The sequence below is a fragment of the Spinacia oleracea genome, chromosome 3, assembly GCF_020520425.1.
Source record: "Spinacia oleracea cultivar Varoflay chromosome 3, BTI_SOV_V1, whole genome shotgun sequence".
Taxonomy (NCBI): domain Eukaryota; kingdom Viridiplantae; phylum Streptophyta; class Magnoliopsida; order Caryophyllales; family Amaranthaceae; genus Spinacia; species Spinacia oleracea.
Window position 1 is genome coordinate 68809714 of NC_079489.1, and position 11110 is coordinate 68820823.

The window sequence follows — 11110 nt, forward strand, 5'->3', positions numbered from 1 at the left end:
GCAGCCGATACTCAGGTTCCCTTGTGATCCCTGGTTTGGAGATCGCTCAATGTACATCCGGAGAGTAGGGATTGAGGGTTCGGAGGATATTTACTAATACGGGGAGTGCACAACATTATCCCATGTGACGTTCCTTACTAGTTCAATGCAACGACAAATGGGACATGTATTAGACTACATTACTAATCTATATTGATTTTAATGCACAAGTATTAACTAAAACAACGTCGAAATGTGATTTTGATTGATTTAGGGAGCCTAACAGTAACAGATTTGTCTAGAGATTATTTTATTAGGTGTGATTCGGTAACAAATTAATAATGCCCTTGGTCCAAGTTTGTATTTAATGCATTTAATGCTAAGTTTAATAAATGTAGTTCAGTATTAATTAAACAAGTTGATCATTTAGTGAGATCAAGTGATCTGAATGCCTGGCTATGGTCGCTTCAGTTCAAGTGGAATTATTATTAATACCACAATTTACTTTTGGCTGAACTCGTAGGGTCACACAAATAGTGCGTGAACGGATCAAGTATTTAAGTGAATGTAATATTCATTAAAGTACTTTATTTATGGCCATTAGGAAATGATGGATCTTGGTTCCAGTGGGAGCTAAAATCATCAAAAGGCAAAGAGAGAATATTTGCCGGAATTGAAGATATTACCGGAAACGGAAATATGGTTCGTATCGGAAAATATTAATGGAAATAGAAATATTGCTGGAATCGAAAATATTGCCGAAAACGGAAATATTACTGGAATCAGAACTATTGTCGAAATCGGGAATACTGTCGAAATCGGAAATATTATCGGAAACGTAAATATTGTTCGAATCGGAAATAAATTTTGGAATCGGGAAACGAATCGAAAGCATGACGAGCGACTGCTCGACGAGTAAGCCCGCGAGATGCAAGGCCCACCGCAAGCACAGACCCAGCGCCCAACAAGCTTGCGCACGCCAAGCAACGCCCAGCAATGGGCCTACGTGCGGTGCATGGGTGCAAGCTACTGGTAGCAGCGTGGGGCCTCAAGCCAGGCGTGCTACAGCGCTGCCCAGCCCGTGCGCTTGGCTTGTGCGCCAAGCAAGCTTGGGCGCCAAGTCTACTTGTGCGGCAAGTAGCTTGGGCCTCAAGCCATTGTTTCCTAATCCTGCAATTAATATAATTCTAGCATAATTAGAGTTTAACTATTCCTGGAAAACTAAAGAGTTTGCGTTTGACTAAAAGCCTAAAAGCTTTAGTTATTCAATTCCTAGTAGGATTGTGATTCCCTATTTCCACTCTATAAATACGTGGTTAATAATCACAATTTTTACAATTTTTTAATACATTGAATTAAGCACATAATTCATAAACTTTGTCTATCACATTTGTGAGCTTCCGGGTGCATAAAACCTTAGAGAATATTCTTGTTGGTTGAATCTAAGGCGGATCCGAACGTACTGTGGACTTTCTACGGAGAGGCGATATTTAGAGACATTTACTTGTTCTTGCTCGGTTCAGGAGCAGCTAGGGAAGGCACGCATCACATAGTATGTATACTAAAGTATGCTAATTGACTATGTGGAAATTAATTTGGATTCCTGGCTTTATGGTTTTTCCGCATGAATATATTTCTCATAACCTTACAGTGGTATCACGAGCCTCTAATTAATTGCATAATCAATTATAGTTAACATGGTTTAAATTTTATAAAATTGCAAAGAATTAAAGGGGTGAATTAATTTGGTGTAATTAATTGCAAATTCATGCGATTATTTAATGGCATGTTCGCAGGATTTCGGCAGTTTTGTAAACAATGGTCAGAACCTTATGTTTTTATAGTGAATTCCACATGTAAACGACGTTTTAAGATTTTCACAAAAATACTACATTTTTGGCCAAACCCATAATTCCCAAATTCGAAGCCTAACTATGACTTTTCAGAGGTTTTAGTTTTTCGGATGCAAAATTTGTAATTTTTATGATATTAAATTAAATATTTGCGAATCTTGTATGTAAATCGTGAATTTATAATTGACCTACTGCATATGTTTAACAATTTTAAGGTCTAAATTTGTTAATTATGCAACCTAATTTGTAATAATAATTAATTTATTGAATTTCAAATAATTTGGAATTTGTTTTGATTTTCATAATTAATTGATAATTTAATTGGGATCCTATGATTAAAAACACCATAGAAATTTTTTTTTAAATTGGAATTTTAAATTTTTTTATGAACCTAGATTTTAATCCCTAAAGATCATATAAACGAAAATTGTTTTAATTAATAAATTTTTGAATTTTTGCCTAACTTATGAAATTGATATTAATTATTAATTTATCATGAAATTCAAAATTATTAAGTCTCGATTTTTATATATAAATTGTCACAAACTTCCATTCACGAAGCAATGGAAAGCCTAGTGTTACCCTTAATGGGTGTTGCAATGGTGCGGGCATCCGACGACGAGCAAGGGAGATCGTCACCCATGCGGTACTATGGAAGCGAGCAACGCACGAGCGCGCGCGCGCGAGGTCTATGGGCCTGAGCCGTGTGTGATGTGTCTGAGTGAGAGAGCAAGGCGAAAGGGTTACAGTGCGCACAGGACCAATAAACGATGGCGACGAGGCAACGAGGGATGCCCTCGTGCCATGCACGCACGCCCAGCAATGTTAGGGCACCCAGCGAGCGCTGGCCAAGGCGAGGTTGTGCGATGGCTTTGGGCCATGTGTGCAATTTCCAGTGACACTGCTGCCTTGCAGAGGCATGGGCCTTGCGCCTATGTGCCTTGCCTTTGCCTAATGGTTTGTTTTAATTTTTCGGTTGAGCGACGAGTTTAATTAATTTTAATTTCGTGCGTATAATTTTTCTCGGAATTTAATTTTGTTAGTTTAATTATTATAATTAGTTTTATATTAATTATTTAATAAAATTAAAACATTGGTAAAATTATACTTCCTCCGATTTTTAATACTCGCAACGTTTGTGATTTCTACACTATTCATATATTATACTTTGACCATTGTTGGTGATTTATACGTAAGATAAAAAAAATAGTCATTTGGGATCTTGTTACATTTTTATTAATGTGTATTTTCAAAATATTAACTTTTTATAATTTTTGCTTAAAGAGAATTAAAGATATTAATGGTCAAAGTTGTGCATTGGCATGCGTAAAAGTCACAAACGTTGCGAGTAAAAATGAACAGAGGAAGTAATTAATTAATTTTAAACACCTGAAAAATAATTATGGGATTTAAAATTATTTTATATGAGCTTTAAATTTTAATTAAATTTACCGTTTCCGGTTGGACTAGGAAATACATTTTGTGTTTAAAATTAGTAAGCATATAAATCTTTGTTTGAGTGGGAGATTTTATTCATATTGGTTAAACTCTTGATTAGGTTCTTATTCCTTTAAGGTTAAGAACTTGATTAGAACTAATAAAGTCAAATAATTTGTAGATTCTTGAGCCTTGATTAGTTGTTGCAAATATTTATTTGATGCATATTTTTCTGCTAACTTGCTAAGTAGGCCATTCATTGATAAATGAATAGGTGAATGATATATTGTAAATATATTATTTTGCAAGTTGCAGAAAGTGACTAGTATGTCCCAAATAGGATAGAAAATATGGTTTGCGTACCATTAACTTTGAATGTAAAATATGGTCTAATGCACCATAAGTTTTAATTTAAATATGGTCTGCGTACCATCAATTTGTTGTAATTAGATTAATTATTGCAAATCCTATTTGATGAAAATGGAGCCTCCCATGGTGAAATTCAAGAAAGAAGTTTACAATCCCTTTTCAAGACGGATTTTGAAGTTGAAGCTTCAAGATGAAGTCGGGCCATACTAGATCACAATTAATCTTATGCACGTTTTAAGATATTTATTGCTTTAAATATTTATTGATATTACGTATGAGATTGTGGCTTGAATATGTTGCATGATTAAGGATTTTAGTTCACTGAAAAATATAACCAATATAGTAAGAGCCTTAAGTTCCAAACTTTAAAATTGAGTCAAAAGGTGTCATTCCAAAATAACACTTACTTTATAGAACATTTATGTCAAGTTAGTGATAGTTTTCCGCCATAGCGAGGTGTCACTTCTTGATCTTAAAGTGGTAAGGTACACCATTAATTGTGAGTACATTTTTAGGTCGATTAGTGATAATTTTCCGCCAAAGAGAGATGTCACTTCTTGATGCTAAAAAGTTGAGGTACACCATTAGTTGTGAGTACAAGTTGATTTTGGTTCAACTCAACGATATATATATATATATATATATATATATATATATATATATATATATAAGGAGTCCTTTTATGTCGTGGCAAATGGGATAGGTTTTCCTAATAAGTTCTTAGACGTGCCTATCAACCAAGAATAGTTTCTAGACTATTAGCAACAGTTTTGCTTACCTAAAATGTTTTAGAATTAAGTCAAATCGTGCTTAATTTTTCAATGATTTTGAGGATCTTGGATTTTATTCACACCTAACGGAACTAAATATTTCGAATAAAATGACAATGCCTTGTTTAAATTTCATGATTGCTTTAATTTTCAATTTATTACTCATGATAAATGTTTAGACTTTGCATGCTTCAATGTATGTTTTAATTATTGTTTATAATTAAATATCTTCCACTGCAATAAATCCTTTTAGAAAGGTAACAATAATTTTCCTCGATTTGTAGTGAATCCAAGAACGATTCAAGGAAATGAGAGAAAATGAGAAATTTAAAATGTACGTTTCTTATAGAGACTTTTATGGTTGTTTTCGACTAACAAAGTCGAATGGAAAACCAATTGCTTCTTGTGAATTCAAAATACAATGTAGTTTTGAGACCACAAAGCTTTGAGTTTAACACTAAACTTTACCAATGGTTAACAATCTAATATCTTTGTCCATTCAATTCTCGAATGAGTCTAGTCCTTAGACATTCGAATAGATCGATGCTTAGAAAATTTTAGAAGCTTCTGGTAAAATCATCTAGTTGAAGCAAAATATTCATCATAAATAAATTGGTAAGAACTTTGTTGGAGTGATATTAGACATGTCTAAACAAAGTATAAAAATCAATACTTGGGAAGACAATCTTAAGACTATAAGAAATGGTACAAGAAATAGGAAAACAAGGAACAAGTGAAAGGAATTTACAATTCCGTTTCTACCTATAAGTTTATGTTTAAAGAGAAGTGACCTAGCAATCAAACTTCCTTTGTATCATATACCGCTTCAGGTTCTTACTTCGGTAATAACTAAAACAATGGAATTTAGGCTACACTATTGACCTACAAGTGGGAAATGAAGCATGGCATTGCTACATTAATTGTAGGGTCATCTAGTTTGTTTTAAGTCATTTCAAGGCTGGAACTTAATGGCTATTTTGTTCCTTGATCGGCATACCTAAATTTCTGTTTCAAACACATAAAGACTCACATTCAAAATATACATAAACAATGTTTGATTGTGTTTTTGAATGAAATGGTCATTTACGGGTTGAGTCATGTATGCTTGATTAAAACAAACAATCTTAAACAATAAAAACTTTACTAGGTTTAAATCGATCTCTTGATTTGAGTTCTACCAATCTTTGGTATTGTTACTTAGACCATATAAACAAGTTGACATTCTAAAGCTCTATTTCGATGGACTTTTGAAAGTTGATTGATTTCTAGATCATTCAAGACAAGCTAGTCTTACTTGTTGAAAGTAACAAAAGAAATGAACTATTGTTAGGACTCCTAGACAATGAGTTCAATGATAAAGAAAGATTTTATGACTTTATTATTTCACCTGGATTTTAGTGAAAATTGGTTTATTTACTAAATGTGATATAAGCTTGAATCTGTTTGGCTAGTTCAAAGATTCAGAAGTATAAAATCCACTTGGAAGAAAATCATAAAGATCTAGGTTAGATCACGGTGATGATTACTTAAGACCAAATATGATCATCAATGATTGTGTGGTGTAATTTCACGATCTTGCTCCATAAGATATGGTACGTCTAAACTGGAATGATCGAAGTGAACTGGTACTTGATTCGATCAATAATGAATCATAAAGATTTTTCCTATAATTTCTAACAAAATGCTCATAACCAAATTCGTCAAAGCTATTGAAAAGAAATTTCATAACATGTTTTCAATAATATATATCTAAGAGTTCCTAAACTCAGTGGGAGCTAATTAGTGTTTGTTATCCGACAAGCTAAGGCTTAAATATAGATATATGTTTCATTATGATTTATTCAAATGAGACAAAAGGGTAATATTTCAAACACGGATTTTGAGAACATAATGTTTGTTTGCTCAAAATAGTGTCCTTTTGGAGATTCGTTTCCAAAATGACAAGTGGGAGAAAATAGACTTTGAAAAAAAATCAAGGCGAACAACAAACATAAACGGACGTTCCAGAGGCTTTTCGAAGTTCTTCAAAAAATCCGAAAACTTATTATTTCAGGACTTTAGAAGTGGCTTTAAAGAATAGACATCTCTTAGAAGACTTTACAAGTGCTTCAAAGAGAACAGAATATTCAAAGAACTTTCAAGTGTGTATTGATATTCTATTGTTTGATGTTCTATACCCATGTAGGCATAGAGTTCAGGTCACTAAAACTATGAGAATCTTCTATTAGATAGTGAAGAAACCTACAACTTGCAGTCAAACTATTATCAAGAATGGTAATGAGTTTGTGAATTATGAAAAAGCTATGATGAAACCCAGATTCCCTAAAATGGTTAGAGGCCATATATAGAGTCGATGTTTGTTATGGTTAAAGGCCATAAAACAGAATCAATGTTTTGATGACAAAATTAAAATTTTGTTGATTTGCAAGAATGGTTTACACCTATTCGTTGAAAATTGGTTTTAAGGATATAAAACCATCAAACATGGAATTGTGTTCACACATAAGATAGATTAGTTGCTAAAGGTTACAAGCAAATTCATGGCGTTGATTGTGTTGGAACGTCATGGATAATCAAAATGCTTAAGTCTATAAATCAAACAAGGATTGCATATTGGTACATATGGAAATTGGATGAAAAAATGTATTCCTCAATCAAATATTGGAAGAAACTATGTACATGGCATGTCATAGGATTTGTGGATCCAAATAATGCTTGAAATGAATGCTAGCTTATGAAATCCGAGTATGGATTTAGGCAAGTAATTGGAAATTGGAATTGTATTTTGGTGAAGCTAATAAGTATTTTAGTTTCATAAAATGTACATGATTCATATAGATATATAAGAAGTTTCGTGGGAGTAAAACTCAACTGGTCATATGTGTATCACACATATCTCTTTATTATGAAACAACGTTCAAATACTAATGACTTAGATTAAAAATTATTCATTAATGGTGGACCAAGGCGAAACTTAGTACATATTGGGTATTGAGATCCATTTACAAAGATCTTATAATATTGTTTTGGATTAAGTAATGGCATTTACTAAATCAAACACGAAAAACTCTATTGGAGATATTCGAACTAAAGTAATGAATGTTTGAACTATGTATAAGCATTTACTAATTAAACATCAAAGAGTCTAAATGAAATTCTTTACCTATATTATATGTCAAATAATTTAGCTGGATTCAGTATCTACTGAAACGAGATGAGCTAAAGTCACATGGATAAAATTCAATTGGGAATTATGCTGCAAAATAACTTATCATATATGATATAATATTAGGATCGCAAAAAATGTATCGTATGGATTTAGGCATGACGAAAATATACCAATATCTATTGATCTAAGAAAAGATCAAGTATATTGTGATCAAGAAAATCCTATGGTCCTTGAAAAGGTAAATAGGAATAGTTCTTGATTCGAGGAAATGAAGATATGCTAAATATTTATGCTACATGCATAAACACTAGAAAAGGATCAAGCAAGATCCATTTGGAGTTAACCATTGCAAAGGATGAGCTATAGAGAATCGTATTTTGAAATGGCAACATGGATTGAAGACCATGATTTGTTGCGTGGGAAATTAAACATTAATTTCTATGTTTTGAGACACATATGGAAAGTCTTCCACAAATCTGTGAACTGTTTGGATAAGTAAATCCAAACAAAGAATCACTAGCAACCTATACAGTTGATGTAATACCCCGAATTTTTAAAACTCGATTAATTATGCTTAATTATTTTTATTTAGCTTAAATCGTTTTAAATCCTAAATTCAAACTTTATTTTAATTAACAAAGTTTTATTTCACTTGAATTTTTAATATTGCTACACGTTTATTTTTCAGTTTATAATTTAATTTCATATTTACGAGCTTAAAGACCTTTTTAGATTTTAATTATTTTCGGATTTCTAAATTTATTTTATTCGGAAACTAAATTAATTATTTAACGTTCTGATTTTTATTCGGAAACTAAATTTATTTTTCGTTAACGATATTTTTTTTAATATAAAGAATTAATTTAGCTAAACATTTCTATTTTTAGTAGTTTCCTAAAATAGCAACAAAATTTCTGAATTTTAATCAACCATGTGAAATTACTAAAATACCCTCAAGGAACCAAAATTCTCTTTTCTCTTCTTCTCCTTGCTCTCCACGTACAAAGCAAGAAGGAGCATTTTTCCTTCCTTTCCTCCTTTCCCTTGAAATCAGTCCATGTTCATGCCTTGGCCTCCAAGGTCTTCACTCTTCTTCTTCACTCTACTTTTCATTATAAACAACCATTTTCTTTCCATTTTTCTAAATCAAAAATCAGTTAACCAAAAATGGAAATTCCCCCCTCCCTTGCCTCCTTTGTTCGAACCACCACCGACCACCATCACTATCGAACCACCACCACCACCTACTGAACACCATTACCATAGACACCAGCACCACCACCGCAACACCTCCCATACTCCTCCCCTCTTTGCACCTCCCCTGTCTCCCTCACCCTTGCGCCCAACTTCCTGCCTTCCTCCCCTCCACGCAATCACCACCACCGGCGTAGCCCCACCACCGCGCCGCCCAGTTTCTGTCCACCCTCAGCCGACCACCACACTCCACCCATCATTTTCAGCCACCCATCCAAACCACCACATCACCGCACAACAATCCCCTGTTTTTTCCCCTGTTCGCGCAACACCCCCCTCCCTTCCTCGTTATCCGCCGCCGCTTAACCATCATCGCCATCACCGGCGCTGCGGCGCCGCCCTACCCCAGTCACCAGCCACCGCCCAAGCCGGCGTCGAGTCACCCAGCCACACTCCCTTCCTCCCTTCGTGCTTCCCTTAGCCGTGCACCCCTCCCCTGTTCTTGCTCCCTTCCTTGTTTCTCCGCCGCCGCGGAACCACCCCCCCCACAACCGTCGCATCTCCGGCGCGGCTCCGGTGCTGTTGCGCCACCCAGGACCGAACCCAGCTCCCTCCTCCCTCCTCTCTTTCCTCTGTCGTGTTTCCCTTCCCAGAAGTTTTTGGTTTTACAACTTTGATTTTATTCTCATCCAACCCATATTCAGTTGGGCCCAAAAACTCCAAACCTTTGGGCTTTAGGTAAGACAACCTGAATTTTCAGATGTTAAGATTTATCAATATTCATGTTTTGATGAATTATTTACTAATAAAATTAATATTATTTTCAGGTTTAATTATCGGTTTTCCTAAAATAAGTTATTAGTTTTATTTATCAAAAATGGAATTTAAATAATTCTCATGTAATTAATTTATGGATTATAAATTTATTTATTTATTTTAAATTTCGATTAACAACAATATTTTCTTTAAGTTTATGAAATTATATTTTATTAAAAACATTATTCGAAAATTTATTATTTATAAACTTATTATTTATCGTTTAATAACTAATTCAATAATTTAATGTTCTGAAAGAAACCGGACTTGGAGCTCAGGAAGAACGATTCATCAAGACGGGAAGTATAAAACTACGGTTGAGGTAACGGCTATTGCTAGTACCCGCAATCCCCTTATAAATGTATTATGAAATTATGACGTTATGATTGGATTTATGAATTAAATGTTTTGACATGTTTTATGGATTGTGGGAATGAATTATGATTTGTTTGAATTATTCTTTATAATATGATTTGATTGAGTTTTCTCATAAAGTGATGTTTATATGATGCGTTGAATGAAATGATGTTTTATGGATCCCAGGATCTAAATGATGTTTTATGATATAAAATGAGTTATGTTATTTCGAATTGAATTACAAGCCAAGGCTTGGTAAAATTACATACAACATGATAAATGAAAGTGAAAGACCTGGTTTGTCTGGCGGTATATAAACTACCATCTTCCTATCTATCGGTCATGCATGCACCACGGACACCTGTCCACCCATGGATTACGAGCCCAGGCTCCCATGGTTTATGAGCCCAGGCTCAGGGCCCAGGCCCATGTTACGATGATGAGCCCAGGCTCAGGGCCCAGGCCCAGTGGAGAATTCCTTCACGGTTCGTACTTGCCGATAACTAGTATGTTAAATTGCAAAGTTTATGAATGAATTAAATATGATATTTTATTAAATATTTTACCTATTCTATTCTCCCTGTGTTATTAAATAAAATGAATTGAAATGAATTTACGTTGCTAGGGTAGTCGTTACTGAGTCTTCGGCTCACCGTTTTGTTTTCTGTTTTAGGTACTGCGGGAATCGATGGAAACGCGTAGAGGCGAGGAATTTCACTTTTATATTTTTCACCTAGTTTATGCTTGATGTTTATAATAGTTTAATTTAAAGACTTTTAGTAATTTATGTACTTGTATTTTGGGAATATAAATGATTATTATATTAATTTGGAGGTTTTTATGGCTTATGTATGATGTTGCCTTGTAATTTCCAAGAGGGAATTACGGCAGGTAATGTCCCGACCAAATTAGGTTAATTCCGCTGCTAATTATGCTTTAATTATTGAATTAGAGGTCGGGGTGTTACAGTTTGGTATCAGAGCAAAGGTTCTGGACCATAAGTGCTAAACCTTACGGGTTTCGCACGAAATAGAATTCATTAGGCTTTAAGCAAAGAATTTTAAGGAATAAGTTAAAAAGAATATGTTAAAATCAGGTCAAGTTAAAATGAAATGAGTGTGAGCGTAGGAACGCACGGGATAAAAGGGATTCATTTCTTATGTTAT